The 20,610-nt window shown below is 37.4% G+C and overlaps 2 long non-coding RNA genes across 9 annotated transcripts in view; one reads left to right on the plus strand and one right to left on the minus strand.

The window, feature by feature from the left end:
• The window catches only part of LOC140686456 (uncharacterized), a 73,667-nt gene extending 54,059 nt beyond the window's left edge, over positions 1-19,608 (plus strand). Inside the window, exons 2-3 of one of the 2 annotated variants that reach the window (XR_012060291.1) lie at positions 3,478-3,610; positions 19,410-19,608. This is a non-coding gene — a long non-coding RNA (uncharacterized lncRNA). Of the gene's footprint in view, positions 1-3,477; positions 3,611-8,840; positions 9,096-19,409 lie in introns of those variants that run through there. The other variant, XR_012060292.1, reaches the window with a different exon arrangement.
• Positions 1-20,610, minus strand: part of LOC140686450 (uncharacterized) — a 266,956-nt gene that overhangs the window by 93,515 nt on the left and 152,831 nt on the right. For all 7 annotated transcript variants that reach the window (XR_012060285.1, XR_012060283.1, XR_012060282.1 and 4 more), the window contains exon 4: positions 15,761-15,824. This is a non-coding gene — a long non-coding RNA (uncharacterized lncRNA). The remainder of the gene's footprint in view (positions 1-15,760; positions 15,825-20,610) is intronic.

The following is a 20,610-nucleotide window of genomic DNA, read 5'->3' on the forward strand; positions in this document are numbered from 1 at the left end:
GTAATCTTTTTCTATTTACTTTTTGGATCTTTTTTCCCCATTGTTTTATCATTCCTGTTCCTTCTGAATGATTTTATAATTATGCTGGGATAAGTAAGGACTTGAATGACAGCAATTGCATTTCATACTAGCAAACTAATTAAGGACATAGTAGGTCCTTGCACTTCATTACAGCACATATGCAATACATCAAGAGAAGCTGAAAATTCTCATTCCCTCACTCCAGACACAAAAATAAACTCAAAATGGCTTAAAGACTTAAATACAAGACACGATAAATCTCCTAGAAGAAAACATAGGCAAAACATTCTCTGACATAAATCTTAGCAATGTTCTTCTAGGGCTATCTACCCAGGCAATAGAAATAAAAGCAAAAATAAACAAATGGGACCTGATTAAACTTATAAGCTTTTGCACAGCAAAGGAAACCATAAACGACAACCTACGAAATGGGAGAAAATATTTGCAAATGATGCAACAGACAAAGGCTTGATTCCAGAATATATAAATAGCTCATACAACTTAATAACAAAAAAACAAACAACCCAATCCAAAAATGGGCAGAGGACCTAAACAAGCAATTCTCCAATGAAGACATACAAATGGCCAATAGGCACATGATAAAATGCTCAATATCACTAATTATCAGAGAAATGCAAATCAAAACTACAGTGAAGTATCACCTCACACCAGTCAGAATGGCCATCATTCAAAAGTCCATTAATAATAAATGCCGGAGAGGGTGTGGAGAAAAGGGAACCCTCCTACATTGTTGGTGAGAATGTAGTTTGGTGCAGCCACTATGGAAAACAGTATGAAGATTCCTCAAAAGACTAAAAATAGACCTACCATGTGATCCATCCATCCCACTTCTGAGTATATATCTGGAGAGAAATCTAATTTGAAAAGATACATGCACCCCAATGTTTGTAGCAGCACCATATACAATAGCTAAGACATGGAAGCAACTTAAATGTCCATGGAGAGATGACTGGATAAAAAAGTTATGGTATATTTATACAATGGAATACTACTCAGCCATAAAAACGAATAAAATAATGTCATTTGCAGCAACATGGATGGATCAAGAGATCGTCATTCTAAGTAAAGTAAGCCAGAAAGAAAAAGAAAAATGCCATACGATATCACTCATATGTGGACTCTAAAAAAAAAAAAGGATACTATGAACACAGTTACAAAACAGAAACAGACTCACATAGTAAACAACATTATGGTTCCCAGGGAAAAAGGGTGGGAAGGAATAAATTTGGGAGTTTTAGATTTACAAATGTTAGCCACTATATATAAAAATAGATTTTAAAAGTTTCTTCTGTATAGCACAGGGAACTATGTTCAATATCTTGTAATAACTTTTAGTAAAAACATGCAAAAACAAATACATGTATGTATATGCATGACTGGGACATTGTGCTCTACACCAGAAATTGACACATTGTAATTGACTGCACCTCAATTAAAAAATAAATAAAAGAGCTATATTGCTCTCTTCAGTATTTTGGCTAAGATACCTTACAGAGTGTGCTGAAGTACCATCTGTAAAACAGGTTTAATCTCTCCAGTTAGAACTAATCACTCCATCCTTTGTATATTTACAGAGCTTTGAAAAGATCTCTGTTCAGGCTATAGCAAATGCTTTCATATTATGTGCATGTGTGTGCTTCTGGGTTAAGTATGTATTTCTAGAAATCACCTTGTATTTTCAGGTGTTGTGTAAGTATCTAGAATGCAGGTGAAACAAAGAACTTCTCCCAATAAAAAGAATCATATCTCTTTGAGAGTCAGCCCATTAAATAGCTGTAATTGTTATACAGTGTTGTTATATTGACCTGAATTTTCTCTCTTTATAGGATCTAATTAGAGACCCTTGTTGTTTTCTTGAGACAATGCACAAACCTTGTTTGACGTGAATTTATTTCATATGCAATTATTAAATCAATCGATGACATTTCCCCACTCTATTTCCCTCTTCTGGATGCTAAATATCCCATCCCTAGTTTCTCCAAACTGAAATCATGGGACATAATTTCAATACTTTTATAAAACCTCTTGGTTCTTTTCATTTAAAAATATTTTATGTATATCCAGATATCTTAGAAAAATGGTTCTCAGAACTGAAATTGTATGTATTTAAACATATAAAGCAGGACTCATCTTGTTCCAGGAACTTTATTCCCAAAAGGAATCACCTGTCTGTTACAGGTTTACACGTAAAATCTGACCATATACTCCTTCAGACTGGGAAAACTATCTTTCATGGGAAGATAATAGGTGCCATATACATACACAACACATATATGTAACTTGTTCTTTGGTCAAATTAGCTTGTAAAGATTTCAGTTAATTTAGGTTTCAACAAGTCTAAATTTAACAGGTTTTTTAAATTGTAGAACATACCAGAACCTTTGCTATGCTACTGTGCCTGAGGCCCCTCTGAGGGATGAATATAGTTAGGTGTTTCCCAAGTTTTTTTTAACCCCAAAACTCTGTTCACAGAGTGTCTTGCAGGACACATTTTGGATTAAAATATTGTTACTCCCTGGAGCACAAAAATGTATAGAAGATACAGAATCACCTGAAAGGGGAAATTTAAGTCATTCATGCAACAGAAATCTCTCTAATTATTGTAGAAGATTCATGATTCTTAGTCCTAAATTCTGAACTGAATCAGAGAAGACAAAGATGTCACTGTGTCAAGAGAACAAGGTATTCAGGCAGTTGGTTCCTGAAAAATCAATCAAAAAGTGGCATTCTCCAAATGGGGGCAAGCTAAGAGCAAAAGGAAGCTTGGACCCTGTTTTTACAAAGTTCTGAGCTCATTCAGAATAGAAGGCTCTTCGTTCCTTTGGGACAACCTATATACTAAGGCAGTGTTTGAGCCTTGGGTTCAAATCTTGTGAGTCAAACTATTTTCGTTTCTTGAAATCTCTGATAATTTCTCTTTTGTGGTCTTAGTGTTAAATAAAATCTCTGAAAACTCCAGCCAGGTTCAGTTTGTGATGTATATGCAAAATAAATATTTCTGTCCTTGCTTGGATTGTAGGGGAGCAATGCACACTGGCCTTCAACTCATGATGGCCTCTGTATTCTAAATGACTGAGTCCTGAGGAAAAAGCAAAATGTATTGACAATATTTTATGAGTTCTTTATCTTGAGTCGCCTATATTATAATACTGAGTCCTAGCACTGTTCACAAGGTTTTGGAAATTTGGATTATTTTATAATATTCCTAATTTTTATGAAGGACCTCTTTAAAATGAGAATTAAGTACCTGTTTTTTTCCCAGGCAGAAACTCTCCTTTCCTAGGCACTGTTAATTAAAATTGGGACCCTGGGATGGTGTGGAAATAAGGCTAATGAAAAGCCCTATTCTGGACTCTAATCAAGAAAGAAACAGGTTCCTAAAAGAATTATCCCTTATCTCAGTCAACCCAGAGAATTCTACTCTTGTTTTTTCAGAAATTAGAGCTGGGTGAAATCAAATCAGCAAATGTCTCTGTGGTGATTCATGAAGGAGAAGCATAATGTAGCGTGAAAATCAAAAGACCTAGATCTTGTTACAGAGCAATCTTGATCAAGACACTCAACTTACGTAAGTTGTTAATGTCATTTGAGAAATGAAAGAGATAAGTGATCCCTAAAGTCTTTAGAAGTCATGACATTATATAATAATATGACTCTAACTAGCAAAGGGGGACTCTGAAGATTAGGATTATAAAGGAGTGAGCTGATTAACCAGGCCTCTAGTGAAATAAGTGCACCAAGTTAATATAATGAGATGGTATACTTACAACTGGATCAACTTCGTTTCCCCTACCCCTGAAGTTTCAACTCGACATTCTAAAATTGTCTTTGTAGTCTTAATGACTGAGCATGGAAAATATTGAGAAGTGCTAGCAAAGCTCTTAATGCTCTAGGTGGTTATAGCAGAAAAATCTACTAATGGAAAATGTTTCAAGGAGTCTTGAACTTGAGTCCCCAAGCACATTTGGTCACACATGATCTCATTTACGATTTTAACTTTAAGCAGTTTAAATGAATTTTTTATTGATTTGAAATACAAATGTGTTTACAAACAAATGAAAATCTTTTTTATTGAAATAAAATTTACCATGAAATATATAAATAACAAATTGATGTTTTGCAACACATATGGCAAATAATTTGTTTAACAAAAGACAAAATAATAAGACAATATATAAAATGCTAACTCATAAAAACAGTGTGTGTGCAAATTCATTTGTAATTAAGGAAATGGAAATTTTAAAGAAAAACATAGTTTACATCTCAGTTTGGAAAAGTTTTAAAAGTCTGTTAATATTAGATATTAGCAGGGATGTGAGAAAACTAATATTTTTATTTTTTGCTGGAAAGAATGTAAATTGGTACCATCTTTCTGGTAGACATTTTAATAGTATATATTACTCTGAATCAGCATATTCTCTGAATTAACAATTTTACTTCTAGAAAATTATGCTTATTATGTGTGTATGTGACAATACTTATGTATAATATTTTTGCTATACTATTATCTATAGTCTGAACAATTTGGGGAAAGAAACAAAAATCCAAAAATAGGGATGGGATAAATATTCTATGATATAGAATACTATGCACATAGGAAAAAAACCCTGATGATGTAGTTTTATTTTTATTGCCACTGAACATATTTTTTAAAAATATTGTTATATTTCAGATTTATTGTTGTTATTAATATCAATATTTTAGTTCAATTAATTATTCACCCATTCAACAAAACTTAATAAGAACCTATACATGCCAGGAGTTGTTCTCAGCTCTAAGGCTCCAACAGTGAACTAAAAAATTCCAGACCCTACTCTCACTCATGAAGCTTACTTTCTAGTGGGGATGACAAGCAGTAAGTAAGCAAATAAATAATAAACTCATTGAGATAAAATCAGATAAGAGGTACAGAGTAACAAAGTTTGAGATGGTCAAGAAAGTTCTCTCTAACAAAGTGATCTTTGAGCTGAAAGAAATGAGAAGCTAGTCATGTGGGTATCTGGAGGAAGGATGTTCTAGCCCATCAAACAAAAGAGCAAGTACAAAGGCTTGCAGGAAAGCATGTGGTAGTGTGTTCAAGAATGGCAAGGAAGCCAGGGTAGCAAAGGGTGAACAAGAGGAGGGAAAGACAGGGGAAAGGCAAGGAGCGGTGTAGACATAAAGGCCTTCTGGGACAAAATGTAAGATGGCAAACCTGTAGAAGATTCTGGGCAATGAAGCTTAAAACTGATGTACATTTACAAGGATGGTAGTGGCTTCTGTGTAGACACTGGACTGTAAGGGGCAGGGGTGAAAGTGGAGACACTAGGAGGAGAAATGACAGTGGACTGAGCTAGAGCAGTAGCAGTGAACGCGGAAGGACGTGTTTTAAATGTTGGCTATGGGATACATGGGAAAGAGAAGATCAAGAATGACTGCAAGCAAATAAATATTATTACATGTGTGTATTATATATATGTATACACATATATATAAAGATAGAGAGCTATTATAAAATGTTTTAGTAGTTATTCAACAGCAGAAATTTTGATTTGCTATTTTTCCTCATGAATATATTTGTAAAACAAAGAAACAACAGAAGGCACTCTGCCTCAGAATGTACACTTGATCCAGTTGCTGGTTATGCGTCCCCCTTCCTTTTGCACTTGCATGTTCTCTAAGAGGACTTTCAAACTCCACAAAACATCAAAATTTGACAATCTTGGTAATATTTTACTGATAGCAAAAATGACAACAAAAATATTGAGAAGTAAGTTTCACCTTCTTCATAAATTTAGCAAAAAAAAAAAAAGGAAAAATATTTCAGAAGTGAATTTGAGAAACAGAAGGTTTGTGGTGGCATCACCTTCAAATAGTCTCTACTTCTCACCTCCATGATGAAATATTCTAAGATCCATTGAAAATAAAACAGAGGAGCTTGGAGAAGATGGCAGAGTAGGAAGACCAGAGGTCATCTCCTCTCACAGGCATATCAAAATTACAACTATTTGCAGAGCAATTTATGATGAGAAAAGCCAGAATCTAGCAGAAAAGATCTTCAACAACTAAAGATATAAAGAAGAAACCACAATGAGTTGAGGTAAGAGGGGTGGAGTCATGGTATAGTAAAGACCCATATCTCTGAGTAAGTGACACACAAACAGGATAATTAAAATTTCAGAAGCTCCCCACAAAGAGCAATGGGTCCAGGCCCCATATCAGGCTCCACAAACACTGCACTGGGAGGATGAGCCCCCAGAATGTTTGGCTTTGAAGACCAGCACAGCAGGTTTTACTTTTGGGAGAGTCAGAAGGCTGTGGGAAATAGAGACTCTACTCGCAAAAGATGCAACAAAATCTCACATACTCCAGGATACCCAGGGAAGAAGCAGTAATTTGAAAGGGTTAGATCCACCTGCTATTCTTGGAGAGTCTCCCAGAGAAGCAGGAGGCAATGGGAGCTACCCTGGGGACACAGACAGTGGCAGCAGCCACTTTTAGGAGCTCATATTACCATGTGGACACTGGTGTTGGCAAACACCACTTTGGAATTCTCCCTCTAGCTTATTAGCACTGAACCTAACCCTGCCCACCAGCTTGTCAGCACCAGTACTGGGAGCCTCAGACCATGCAATAGCCCAGTGGGAACACAGCTCCACCCACCAAAAGGAAGGCTAACTTAACCCCCTGAGCCCACAACCACCCCAGGACACACTCCTGTCCACCAGAGGGCTGAAGACTTGGTCCTACATCCCAGTGGGGTTGCACAAACCCCAGAACCCCCAGGGTCCTGCAGCCAGAGAACTCAGGACAGAATTTCACCCACAATTTGGAAGGTACCAGCACCAGGACCTCCTGGACCATACCCCATCCACTAGTGGGTTGACACCAGCCATGGGAACGCTGGACCTGGTGGCCAGAGACCACAGGATCTGGCTCTTCCTATGAGAGGGCCAGCATTAGCAACAGGACCAGCTCCACACACCAGTGGGCAGGCATCAGTCTCAGAATCCCCAAGGCTCCAGCCTCACTCACTAGCAGGAGGGACACCAGCCCCAGGATCACCACAGCCCAGCAGCCAGCCATGGCAGGACCCAGGCTACCCACCAGCAGGCCAGGACCAGCTCCAGAACCCCTTGGATCCAGGCCCCACCCAATAGCAGGTCAACACCAGCTCCAGGACAACTTGGACTCCTCAAAGAGCTGCCTGAGAATTCAGTTCTCTTACCAACAGGCCAGCATCAGCCTTGGAACACCCTAGAATCTATAGCCAGCTATGTCTAGAGTTGGCCCCAGCCACCAGCAGGCCAACACTAGATCCAGGAATGCCAGCCCTTCAACCACCCATGCCAGAACCAAACTCTGCCCACCAGTGGGCCAGCTCTAGCCCTGAGAAATCTTAGGTTTCCACACCAGCTACCTCAAGACCTGGCCCCCCAACCAGTGGCCAGAAGCCTTGGCACAAGGCAGGGCCTGGTAATCAGCTGAATTGGGGTCCAGCCATGCTGGCCAGACTGCCCACAGTAGTCAGCATAGCACAAGAGAAGGAACCACACAGCCTACAAAGGGGTGCCCCTAGAGCATATAGCTTTGGTGACCAGAGGGGAGTGTGCTGCTGAAATGCAGAGGACATTTCCTATAAAAGGTCACTTTGTCAAAGTCAGGGAATGTAACCAACATTTCAGGTACAGAGAAATAAAAATAGCAAATTAGGCAAAATCTGAGGTGACAGAGGAACATGTTCCAAATGAAGGACAGGATAAAAACCACAGAAAAAAAACTAAGTGAAGTGGAGATAGGTAATCTACCCAAGAAAGAGTTCAGAGTAGTGCTTCTAAAGATCAAAGAACTCAGCAGCAGAATGGATGAAAACAGTGAGAAATTTAACAAAGAGTTAGAGGATATAAAGAAGAACTAAACAGAGCTGAAGAATTCAATAACTGAAATAAAAAATACACTAGAAGGAACTAACAGCAGATTAGACGATACAAAGGAAAGGATCAGTGAGCTGGAAGACAGAGTAGTGGAAATCACTGAAGCTGAACTAACAAACAAAAGAAGAATAAAAAGAACTAAGGACAGTTTAAGAGACCCCCTAGAACAACATCAAGCATACAGATATTCACATTATGGGAATCCGAGAAAGAAAAGAGAGAGAAAGGGACAGGGAGTATATTTGAAGGTATAATAGCTGAAAATTTTCCTAACCTGGGAAAAGAAACAGTCATCTAGGTACAGAAAGCACACAAAATTCTAAACAGGATCAACCCAAAGAGGATCACACCAAGACACACTGTAATTAACATGGCAAAAATTAAAGATAACACAAGATTATTAAAAACATCAAGGGAAAAGCAAGAAGTATTGCCTAGTTGGGCTTGTAAATGATAGTTCACCTTTTGATGTGAAGTTTTAGCTTATTACTGGCTCCAAAGTTACTCTGTAGCAGATTATTTATGAGAGGACTTTTAGATACTCTTTAAACCCCCACCCAAATAACTTCCTTTTTCTGATTTCTTTCCTCAGTTATTTAATTTTTCACCTTGAGCTATTAGCTTAACTACTTTAAGGCTCTCTAGAATATGGGGATTTTGTTAAGCACGTAGTAGATGCTCAAAAGTATTTTTTGTGGTGGGTAGACGCTATGATGCTTCTCAATGATCTCTGCCATCTAATATTTAAGCCTTTGTGTATTTCTCTCCTCTTGAGTATGGGCTAACGTAGCAACTTGTTTGTAACCAATGCTAGAAAAGTAACAGAATGTCATTTCTGTCATTAGGTTACATAAGAGAGTAACTTAGCTCCTGTCTTGCCAGCAGGCTCTCCTTTGCTGGCATTGATGACACTATTGGAAAAAGTCCGTGTGGCGAGGAACAAAAAACAGCTCTGGCCAATGTCCAGAAAGCAACTCTCAATCCAACAGATCTAAACCTTGTCAGTATTCATTGGTGATGACAGGTGGACCCTTCCTCAACTGAGCCTTGGATGAGGCTCTGGCCCTGGCTGACTCCTGGATTGCAGCCTGTGAGACCATAAAGCAAAGGACTCAGCTAAGTCATGTCCAGATTCCTGAAACTGAGATAATAAATGTATGTTGTTCTAAGCTGCTAAATTTGTGAAAATTTGTTACACTGCAATAGATAACTAATACATTTGAGGAATAAATAAATTAGTATCTCCCAGTCTCCATCTGTAAAGTGAGAAAAAAAGTAGTATATTATGGGCTTTTTGTCAGGATTAAATAAAAGAGAATGCTATTCATGGAGTAGGTGCTCAAAAAATATTATTTGCTATTACAATTGAGTAAAAACAATTTTTTCTGTATTAGTTTCCTATCTAAAATATCTAAAACTGCTGTCTCAGTGGAACGTAGCTTAAGCCAAAAGTAAAATATGAGGCATCACACTCTGTGATTTCAAACTGTATTACAAAGCTACAGTAATCAAAACAGTATGTGTTGGACCAGAGTAGAGAGCCCAGAAATAAACTCATGCATATGTTGTCAATTAATTTACAACAAAGGGACTAAGAAAATACAATGAGAAAGAAACAGTACCTTCAATAAATAATTAATTTACAACAAAGAAGCCAAGAATATACAGTGGGGAAAGGACAGTCTCTTCAATGAATGACGTTGGGGAAACTGGACGCCCACATGGAAAAGGATGTAACTGGGCCACCATTTGACACCATACAAAAAAATTAACTCAAAATGGATTAAAAACTTGAATGTAAGACCTAAAACTATAAAACTCCTAGAAGAAAACACAGTGGGAAGTGCCTTGCCGTTGGTCTTGGCAATAATTTTTTGGATTTGACACCAAAAGCAAAGGCAACGAAAGTCTAAATAAATAAGTAAATAAATGGGACCACATTAAACTAATAAGCTTCTGTGTAGCAAAGGAAACCATCAACAACACCAAAAAGGCAACATACTGAATTGGAGAAAATATTTGCAAATTCTGTATCTAATAAAAAGTTAATGTCCAAAATATAAAAAGACTCTTACAACTCAATAGCAAAAAAGAAAAAACAACAAATTGATTTAAAACTGGGCAAAGGATCTGAATAGATATTTCTTCAAAGAAGACATACAGATGGCCAACTATGAAAAGGTGTTCAACATCACTCATCAGAGAAATGCAAATTAAAACCACAATAAGGTATCACCTCACACCTGCTAGAATACCATTTTCAAAAAGACAAATAACTAGTGTTCAGGAGAATGTGGAGAAAAGGGAACCCTTGTGTTTTATTGGCTGGAATGTGAATTGCTGTAGTCACTATGGGACAGTATGGGAGTTCCTCAGAAAATTAAAACTAGAACTACCATCTGATCCAGCAATCTCACTTCAAAGTATTTATCCAAAGAAAACAAACAAACAAAAAACCCCACTAACTTGAAGGATATATGCACCCCCATGTTCACTGCAGTATTAGTTACAATAGCCGAGACACAGGAACAACCTAAACGCCATTGATGGGCGAATGCATAAAGATATTATATACACAAAGGAATATTATTCAGCCATAAAAGAAAGAAAACCTTGCCACTTGCAAAAACGTGGATGCACCATAAGGGTATCATGCTGAGTGAAAGAAGTCAGACAGAGAAAGACAAATACCATATGATCTCACTTATATGTGGAATCTAAGGGAAAAAAAATTAAGCTTATAGGTACAGAGAACAGATCAGTAGTTGCCAGAGGCAGGGGATAGGGAGTGCGTGAAATGGGTGAAAGTGTTCAGAAAGTATAAACTTCAAGTTATAAAATAAATGTCATGGGATGTAATGTACAGCATGGTGACCACAGTTAATAATACTATTTTGCATATTTGAAAGCTAAGAGTAAATCTTATACATTCTCATCACACACACACAAAAATTGTAACTATGTATGGTGACGGACGTTAACTAAACTTATTGTGGTGATCATTTCACAATATATACTAGTATCAAAACATTATGTTGTACACCTGAAAGCAATATAGTGTTATATGTCAGTTATACCTTAAGATTAAAATTAAAAAGTTGAATACATTTCTATACCAATTACTTATTCTCTTGCATCAGTTATGCAGCAGTATTGGAGGCAGTAGGAGTAGTGGTAAAGATTATTGATTGTATTCAAATCCTGGTTTTACATTTATGAACTCCATGAACTTAAGGAACCCTCATCTCAGCAAGCCTCAGTAAACCATGGCAGCAACACTACTTACCTGACAGGCAGGACTGAATCAAATGAAGTATATAAGCACTTAGTACTGGTCCTAATTCAGAGTTAGCACTCAATAAACACCGGTAAACCTCCCTATTGTTGTCATAAATACCTTTGGTAAAGGAAGTCTTTGGTAATTCTGGAACTGAAAACTTTCAAGCAAAATGAAATGGAGAACTGGGACCATATTACTCTGTACCTTTCATCGTGCACTTAGACTTGCAGCACCCCCTTGCCCTCTCTCTTCTACCTTTTCCTATTTTTCGCACCTAGCAGGCATCATTCTCCTGTAACATGGGGCCTCTTTGGGTCAGTTTATCACCATCCAATATGGTGTCAGTTCATCTTTGATGCAGGTGGCCTTCCCTGTAGCCAATCTAAGTGACTTATTCAAGCGAATTTAAAAATACATTATGTCCCAGCTTGGAGACTGTCTTAGTTCTATGGTTTATCATTGTGTGACACTAAAACCTTTGCCTTTGGGCTCAAGATTTCATATCTGTGAAAAAGAAGATGATGTTCACCTTAAAGAATTTTGGAGAGAATTCAGTGATATAAAATGCCACATTGCTACAAAGCAGTTACTGTTCAATGACCAGCACTGGTTGCTTAGCTGTTAATATCATCGTCATGTTTGCCATTATTTTTGTAACCCCAGGGCTTAGCAGTGTCTAGAACAATATTTGTACATGAATGAATGAATGTAATATAGTCTTACTGCTCCTCCAGTTGAGTCATCTGGGTCTTTGAGAGAGAGCAATGTTTTCTATGGAAAATATAAATGTGTATATTAGCAGCATCCCTAGAACATATGCATGGTTCCAAGTGGCACCTATTTGTAGCTCCTGATGGCTGTGAAACTCAGCCTGGCGGCTCAGCGTACCAGTCAGCCCTTGAAAATGCAGCTGGCTTAGCTCCTTTAAATAAAAGTGACTAGACAAGAAAAAGTGGAAAACATATTTATTTATAAACCATCCTACGTAGACACAAGGTGCAGTTTTGTTTTCATGACACACCAGCAACTCTTTAAATATTTATTGTCAACCTGGGGAATTCATGTGTAGACTGAAGGTATATTTAGGTCTTTAATATGCCATCTCAGCAGGGCCTGCTTAAGGCTGCCCATCTGGAAGATGAAACTTAAGAGCCAATTTTAAAGCATATTGTCGAGGACAGATAAAACTGTTTCTAGCTGATTTTTACCAAGACATATGAAAGCAAACCTGGGACTTTTGTATTTGGGAGTTAACATTTAAACTAGAAAGATATTTCTTTTCCAGAACACCTGTAGCAAACTCCTACATAGTCTAGCCTAATTTAAATGTATTACTATAAAGCCAGCCTGAAAATAGTGTATGAATAGTGTAGAGATATATATTTTTCCATTATGCCATCAAAAACAGTTAAAAAAAAATAGAGTTTTATTCTCATCCCTTCTCTTTAGACTTCATAGATAGGTTTAATGTGTTTGACTCTCTGCCAATTGAATAAAATTCCTCAGAATTTTATCATATAAATTTCTAAGTGTAATGAGGCAACATTACATTTCTCTTTTTAGTTATCACTTTACCAATTGTTTAAATGTCTTTTAAACAGTTAAACCTCTGTCATAGAATCTCAAATGCCATAGGACTTGTCAGAATCAGTTCGTTCAGTCCATCTCTCAGAAACACATCTGGGATTTGAAGGGATATTGTGGCTTCCTTCCCTCCCCCATTTCAATCTCCCCTTTTTTCTTTTTCCTTCTCTTCCTCCCACTGTTCCATATTTTCTCCCTCCCTCCCTCCCTCCATCCTTTGCTGCTTCCTTTCTTTCCTTTTTTGTTTCTTGAACTCTTATGAGCTTATAAAGTTGGTATTCAAGTGTGAACAATGTCTAAATATTGAACCCCCCAGTTCTAGATAGTTCAAATTATCTTCTTCCAGAAGCTATATTTAGATTGTTATTTCTCCATAAAATAAAATTATAAAAAAAATTGTATGTACCTAATATGAGGCAGAGGAGACATCTATGAGGTTGGAGGAATGGGGAGAGGGAGAGAGAAAATAAGAATGAGAGCAGGAGCAAGAGTGAGAGCTAGACTGAGAGTAAAAGTCAGAGAGAGACACTCACAGAGTTCGTGGAAGCTCCAGCAGACCCCTATCTTGCACCATACAAAAAATTAACTCAAATAGATTAAAGGCTTGAATATAAGACCTGAAACCATAAAACTTCTAGAAGAAAACATAGGCAGTAAGCTCCTTCATATTGGTCTTGGCAATGATTTTTTGGATTTGACACCGAAAAGCAAAAGCAACAAAAGCAAAAACAAACAAATGGGATTTCAATAAACAAAAAACCTTCCATATAGCAAAGGAAACCATCAACAAAAGGAAAAAGCAACCCACAGAGCAGGAGAAAATATTTGCAAATCCTATACATGATAAGGGATGAATATCCAAAATATATATTCTTGTACAACTCGACAGCAAAAAAAATCCAAATAATCTGATTAAAAACTGGACAGCGGATCTAAACAGACTTTTTTTTCAAAGAAGATATACAGGTGACCAACAGGTACATTAAAAAGCTGCTCAGCATCTCTCATCATCAGGGAGATGCAAATCAAACCCACAGTGAGATATCAACTCACACCTGTTAGAATGGCTACCATCAAAAACATGACAAATAACTGTTCACGACAACGTAGAGAAAAAGGAACCCTTGTGCACTGTTGGTGGAGTTGCAAATTGGTGCAGCCACTATGAAAAACAGTGCGGTGGTTCCTCAAAAAGTTAAAAATAGATAAAAATGGAGAACTACCATATGATTCAGCAATTCCATTTCTGGATATTTATTCAAAGGAATTAAAACACTAACTTGAAATACACACACACACACACACACACACAATGTATATACAGTATATTTATTCAACCATAAAACAGAGGGAAATCTTGCCATTTGCAACAGTGCAGATGGATTTTGAAGGCATTATGCTAAGTGAAATAAGTCAGACAAATACTGTATGATCTCACCTATATGTAGAATTAAAACAAAACAAAAACAAAACCCAAGCTTGTAGATTCACGGATATAGACAATAGATTGGTAGTTGCCAGAGGTGGGTGGGTAGTGGGCAAAATGGGTAAAAGGGGTCAAAAGGTACAAAGTTCCAGTTATGAAACAAATAAGTCATGGTACGTAATGTACAGTATGGTAGTGAGCACAGTACTGTATTGCGTATTTGGGAGTTGCTAAGGGAGTAAATCTTAACATTTCTCTTTACAAGAAAAAATAATTTTTGTTTGCAACTATGTATGGTGACAGATGTTGACTAGACTTATCATGGTGATCATTTCACAATATATACAAATATTAAATTATTATATTATACACCTGAAAGTAATATATATATGTCAATTACACCTCAATTTTAAAAATTAATGAGCAAATTAGTCCCTCTAAAATGATTTTCTGCAATCTGAATTTCTAAAAAGAAGGAGTTTTACTTATTCTAAAATGATCTTTTCAAGATTGAGAAGAAACATGTGACATTGCTGTCTCTTCTTAGCCCTTTGAATATCACTTTCTTAAAATTAATACCAGAATCAAGTAGCCAATACAATCTGATAAAATTCAAGACAGTAGCAGTATATGGCAGGAATTTCCCTCTAAATGTTATCTCTCTTTGAATGAGATCTGATGTCACTGAAACAAAGGGCAGGGGCTGATTTTCCTGTTTGCTGTGTCTGGTTGCAAATGTATACAGCTTCCTAATGAACTTCACAGTTAGGACAACTACTCAGGAGAACTGAGTCAGTGGGTTTCCATTCACCCATTACCCCAGGGTTCGTGTATAGTTGACCCCTGAACAACAGGTTTGAACTGTGTGGCTCACCCTATGCTGGATTTTTGTTGACAAATATATTGGAAAATATTTTTGAGATTTGCAGCAATTTGAAAAAGCTTGCAGATGAACTGCACAGCCTAGAAACATAAAAAAATTAAGCAAAAGATGGTTATGCGATACATGCATAAAATATATGTAGATGGCAGTTTGATCACTTACTACCACAAAATATACACAAATCCATTATAAAAGTTTAAATTTATCAAAACTTATGAACACAAACACAGATTTTACATGGATCTGCTCGTAAAAGTCAAGATGCAGTATTAAACCATAGCTACATAAAATTAACCATAGTAATACTGTACTACTCTAATAATTTTGTAGCCACCTCCTGTTGCTACAGCAATGAGCTCAAGTGTGGCAAGGATTCACTTAAAATGCCATGTGATGCAAATCATCTCCTTTTGAACAGTTTCTCTCTTCAGTAAATTGTGTACAGCAGTAAAAAGTGATTTCTCTCGGTTCTTATGTATTTTTCTTCATGTTTAGTGCAATACTGTAACCCTTAAATAGCACCAGGGGACCCACATGAAATACCAATCCCAGTGACACTGGAAGGCCTCCCCCCAAAGCAGAGAAAAGTCATGACATTACAAGAACAAGCTGAATTTTTGCCTGATACATACCTCAGATTGGGGTCTGTAGTTCAGGTTGCCCATCATTTCAGGATACATGATTCAATGTAAGGACCTTTGTAAAAAAAAAAAAAAAAAGAAAAGAAAAGGAAATGTGTGGAGTCATCACTACAGCTATGCCAGAAGGCCCCCAAACCTTGCACTATTGGTGGAATACCTTTCTAATCTTGTATTGAAAATGCACCTTACGTGGTTGCAGGGTTGCTAACAGAAAGGATACCTAGAGACTCTAATATAACTCAAGAAAAAGCAGAGTCATTGCATGACAACTTAAAGCAAAAGAAAGTGATGGATCTAAAGCTGGAAAAATTAATGCCAGCAGGTCCAGTTTGATAATTTTAGAAAGGGTTTTTAATATGTCAAGATAACAGGAGAAGCAGCTTCTACCAACCAAGAGGCAGCAGACGAGTTCCCAGACACCATTAAGGAAATCATTGAGGAGTAAGGATGTCTGCCGGATATCCTCTTTTAATGCAGATGAAAGTGCCCTATTCTGGGGGGGAAAAATGCCACAAAGGACATTTATTAGCAGAGAAAAGAAGTGAGCACCAGGACTTAAGGCAGGAAAGGACAGGCTAAGTCTGCTGTTGTGTGCAAATGAGGTCTGGTTTACAATCAGGACTGCCTTATCTACAAAGCTGCTAAGCCCCGAGCCTTGAAGGGAAAAGATAAAAACCAGCTGACAGTCTTTGGGTTGTACTAGAAGAAGGCTTGGATAAGAATATTTTTTTCTGGAGCCATTCCATCTATGCCTTGTCCCTGAAGCCAGGAAGCACCTTACTAGTAAACAACTGCCTTTTATAGTCCTTTTGATATTGGACAATGCCCCTGGCCACACAGAACCCCAGGAGTTCAACACCAAAAGTCACTGAAGTGGTCTACTTGCCCCAAAATACAATGTCTCTAATTCAGCCTCTAGATCAGAGGGTCACAAGGACATTTAAGGCTCACTACATATGGTACTGTATAGAAAGGATTGTCAACACTATGGAAGAGAACCCAGACAGAGAGACCATCATGAAGGTCTGGAAGGATTACACATTGAAGATGCCATCTTTGTTATAGAAAAAGCCAACAAATCCAAAACAGCAAATTCTCGCTGGAAAATATTGTGTCCAGATGTTCTGGATGACTTCACAGAATTTATGACAGAACCCATCAAGGAAATCATGAAAGAGATTATGGATTTGGCAAAATGGAAAAAGATTATGGATCTTGGAAAAAATCAAAAGCTAACAGACCCCAAACTAGAGGAATTAACAGAAGACAACTTGATGGAGATGTGTGTTTTTGAACCAGTGTCCAGGGTGAGGAAGAAGACATAAAAGAAGCCGTGCCAGAAAACAAACTGACATTAGACAACCTGGCAGAAGGGTTCTAATTATTCAAGACTGCTTTTGCTTTCTTTTATGACATGGACCCTTCTATAACATGGGCACTGAAACTAAAGCAAACAGTGGGAGAAAGATTGGTGCTATTTAGAAACACTTTCAGAGAAACAAAAATTCAAAAACATCAGGCAAAAATTATGATGTATTTCTATTAAATTACACTGAGTGTACCTGCCTCTCCTGCCTCCTTGTCCACCTCTGCCACTCCTGAGACATCACGATAACCAACTCCTCCTCCTCCTTCTCAGTCTAACAACTTGAAGACAGCGAGAATGAAGACCTCTATGATGAGCCGCTTCCACTTACTGAATAGTAATAAACATATTTATTGTGCATGTGTGAGTGTCTTTGTGTGAAAATTTAGTAACTGCAGTGCAAGAAATGCAAAAGATGTCTGTGTGTCATTATCATCATTGCCCAGGTATTCACAGTGTAAAACATCCCATGTAAAACTTGCATTGAAGTGAATAGCCTATAATTACATAGGCATAAAATGAGTGATAATTAATATAAAGTTAATAATGTGTTAGTTTTCTTACTGTTTCATAACTTTGCTTTCAAAGAATTACATTACTGTACAGGATGCCTCTCTCATAATTAGAGAAGTGATGTTAACAGCCTATCAGCACAGGCTTTTTAAAAAATGTAACAATGTTTCCAGTACTGTACTGTGAATATGACTGTAATACTGTAAGGCATAAAAATTTTATAAAATTTATTCATTGATATATAGGCTAGTTTACAATGAAGCAATCATATCAGCTTTACCTACCGTAAAGCACTTCTTTGTTATCAATGTATAAATAGTTATATCTGTAAATAACTATAAATTTTTTTTCACATTATCTTTTCATTTCTGATGTCTAGTGTTGGTAATTTGTATAAGACCGACAGCGTTTTGTACCACGTAAGGCAGTATTGATGTAGATACTGACAGGTGATTCATTTTGTAAACAGACAATGTAAACTTATGGTATTAATAAATATAGTACTATTTTCTCTTCCTTATGACTTTTTAAATATCATTTTATTTTCTCTAGATTATTTTATTGTAAGAATACAGTATATAATACATGTAACATACAAAATATGTGTTAACTATGTTATTGGTAAGACTTCTTGTCAATGGTAGGCTATTAGTAATTAAGTTTGGGGGCAGTCAAAAGTTACATGTGGATTTTTTGACTACACAGTGATCGTTACTCCTAACCCCTACACTGTTACAGGGTCAACGTTAGTTTGAAAATATTGACCATCATTAACAGACTCTTCATTGTCCTCTGTGCTAGTTCCAGAAATGTACTTGCAATAGGAAAATCATGTAATTGGGCAATGACTACCCTTACTGGAAAGGGAATATAGGAGAGCTATTTTTGAAGAGCTCACATCACTAGATTTCTCTTTTACTACATTTCTTATATAGTCTTGAGGGGAAAAAAATGTTTGCAGTGTGTCTCAAGTCCTTTTCTCCCACTGTTGTTCTTATTCTGTTTCTTTTTTAATATAAAATGGTGCACTGTAGTTCAGTATTATCTAATGATTCTCCCTTAGACATTTCTACAAATCTGTAGAAACTAGAGTCTCTCCACCTTAAAACTGTGAGCTGATGGTTATAAGCTTTGCAGACCACCTCTGCTTGGACCCAGGCGCCACCTAGTACACAGAGTGAGCTCATTCATTTTCTATAGGATGGTGTCTAGAGATTTATGGGTTTTCCTAAGTAGATCTAATTTACACCAGAAAGAAACTTCTGTCATGTTTAAACTACCCTTTTACTGGTTTTCTGTTTTATTGAACTTATCTTCTGATGAGTTCTGATCAGCTGGTTATCAAAAATAGGCACAGTGAGTTTCTGTCTTCCTAGGGGAGGTAACACTTAATTTGAGTCTTGAACTAGATCATTAGCCAGATGGAGCTTGGGTTGGTGGAAGGCAGTTTGTTGGACTTAAAAGAATGGAGATTAAATGGGCATTTCAGGCAGGATATACACTATGTGCAAATGTACACTTGGGCTTCAATCATTAAGGCTTGCCCAGGAGGCACCCTATATGGGGTTGTGGTGGGTTTGTCTACCCTCCCCTCTTCTCCATCTTGCACTATGCCCAGGAGGCTCACCGGATCAACAAACTCCTTTGCCTCCTGGCTTCTGGTTGGGTTCAGTCAATGGGAGGTCCTAGCAGAAATCAGAGTGAAAGAGGACAAAGACGTTATGGTATTTATCCTCTTACCTTTTTTTTTTCACCCTGCAGAGCCACTCAAGACTGGCTGCTTCCCCTACCAACGGTCACAGCCCCTGTCGGATGGCCTTCTCTCTTTGGGCTCCAGTGCTTTCTCTGTTTCTTTTGTTCCTTTAAACCTAGAGGTGGAAACAGCATCCTGTTGCTAGCCCAGAAGATTTACACTCTCTTGTGATTTGCCTGCATCTTGTTGATACTTTTGTAAATAGTCCTTTTATTAAACACTCCTCAAATAAATCCAATTTCAATATTGCATTTTGTTTCCTGATGCCACCCTGACCAATAAAGAGTTCTATATGCTTTATTTTTCTAATTTTGAGCACTTATTAAAAACAGTAGGAACAAGCTACTCAGTAAAAGTACTATAACTTAAAAATACCTGGAGGGATATTGTGAACACAGCAAGAATTTTCTAAGAGTAATTGGAATCACTACAAGAAAACTGTGAGACTCCTTGTCCTCTGGGTCCCGATGCTCCTGGTGCATGCCCAGGGCCAAGTGCATGCTGTCTGTCAGGGAGCATCACTTCACCATGTTGGGAGACTTACTGTCCAGTCCCTGTTTAGTTTGTTTTAAGAATTAAGTCTTAACCAAATGATTTCCACAGAGATTTTGCTTCCCTTTCTTACTCTCTCCTAACCCATCTGCTCTGCAAATTGCTTACTGTCTAAATACTTTCCTTGTTAACCCCTAAAATGGCTTTCTTCTTCTTTGAACTTTACTATATTTCTGTTTTGTCTCCTTTGCCATATTGCTGGAGAGAAGGAAGGGTTTTCTTCATTTATTTTAGGAAGAGTCATTATATTCTTGCAATCAAAGTTGAAAATAGAGTTTCTATTGCTCAGCACTCCACAGTTCTCATGAACAGCATTTGGGGGCTCCATTCCCTGAAGTAGCAGCAGAGGTGTCTTAGGGTTATGTCATATACATACACAATGGCACTGATGCACGAGAGAGGACATCACTGTCAAAGAAATACACTGATTGCATGTAGCTAAAGATTAAAATGGGCATAAGGAGTCACAGAAGATGAAGATGGAGCGGTAACAAGGTGCTTTTAGGAACATTCCTGACTTCTTACACATTATCTTTTAGTAAAGTCAAGCAGCAGAGATCTAAGTCAGGAAACTTCTTGATGGACAGCAGGAGCTTCACACATTTCTAGGACATCCATGCACAGCAATATACTAAACAAAAAGGATCAACAAGAATC

The sequence above is a fragment of the Vicugna pacos genome, chromosome 2, assembly GCF_048564905.1.
Source record: "Vicugna pacos chromosome 2, VicPac4, whole genome shotgun sequence".
Taxonomy (NCBI): domain Eukaryota; kingdom Metazoa; phylum Chordata; class Mammalia; order Artiodactyla; family Camelidae; genus Vicugna; species Vicugna pacos.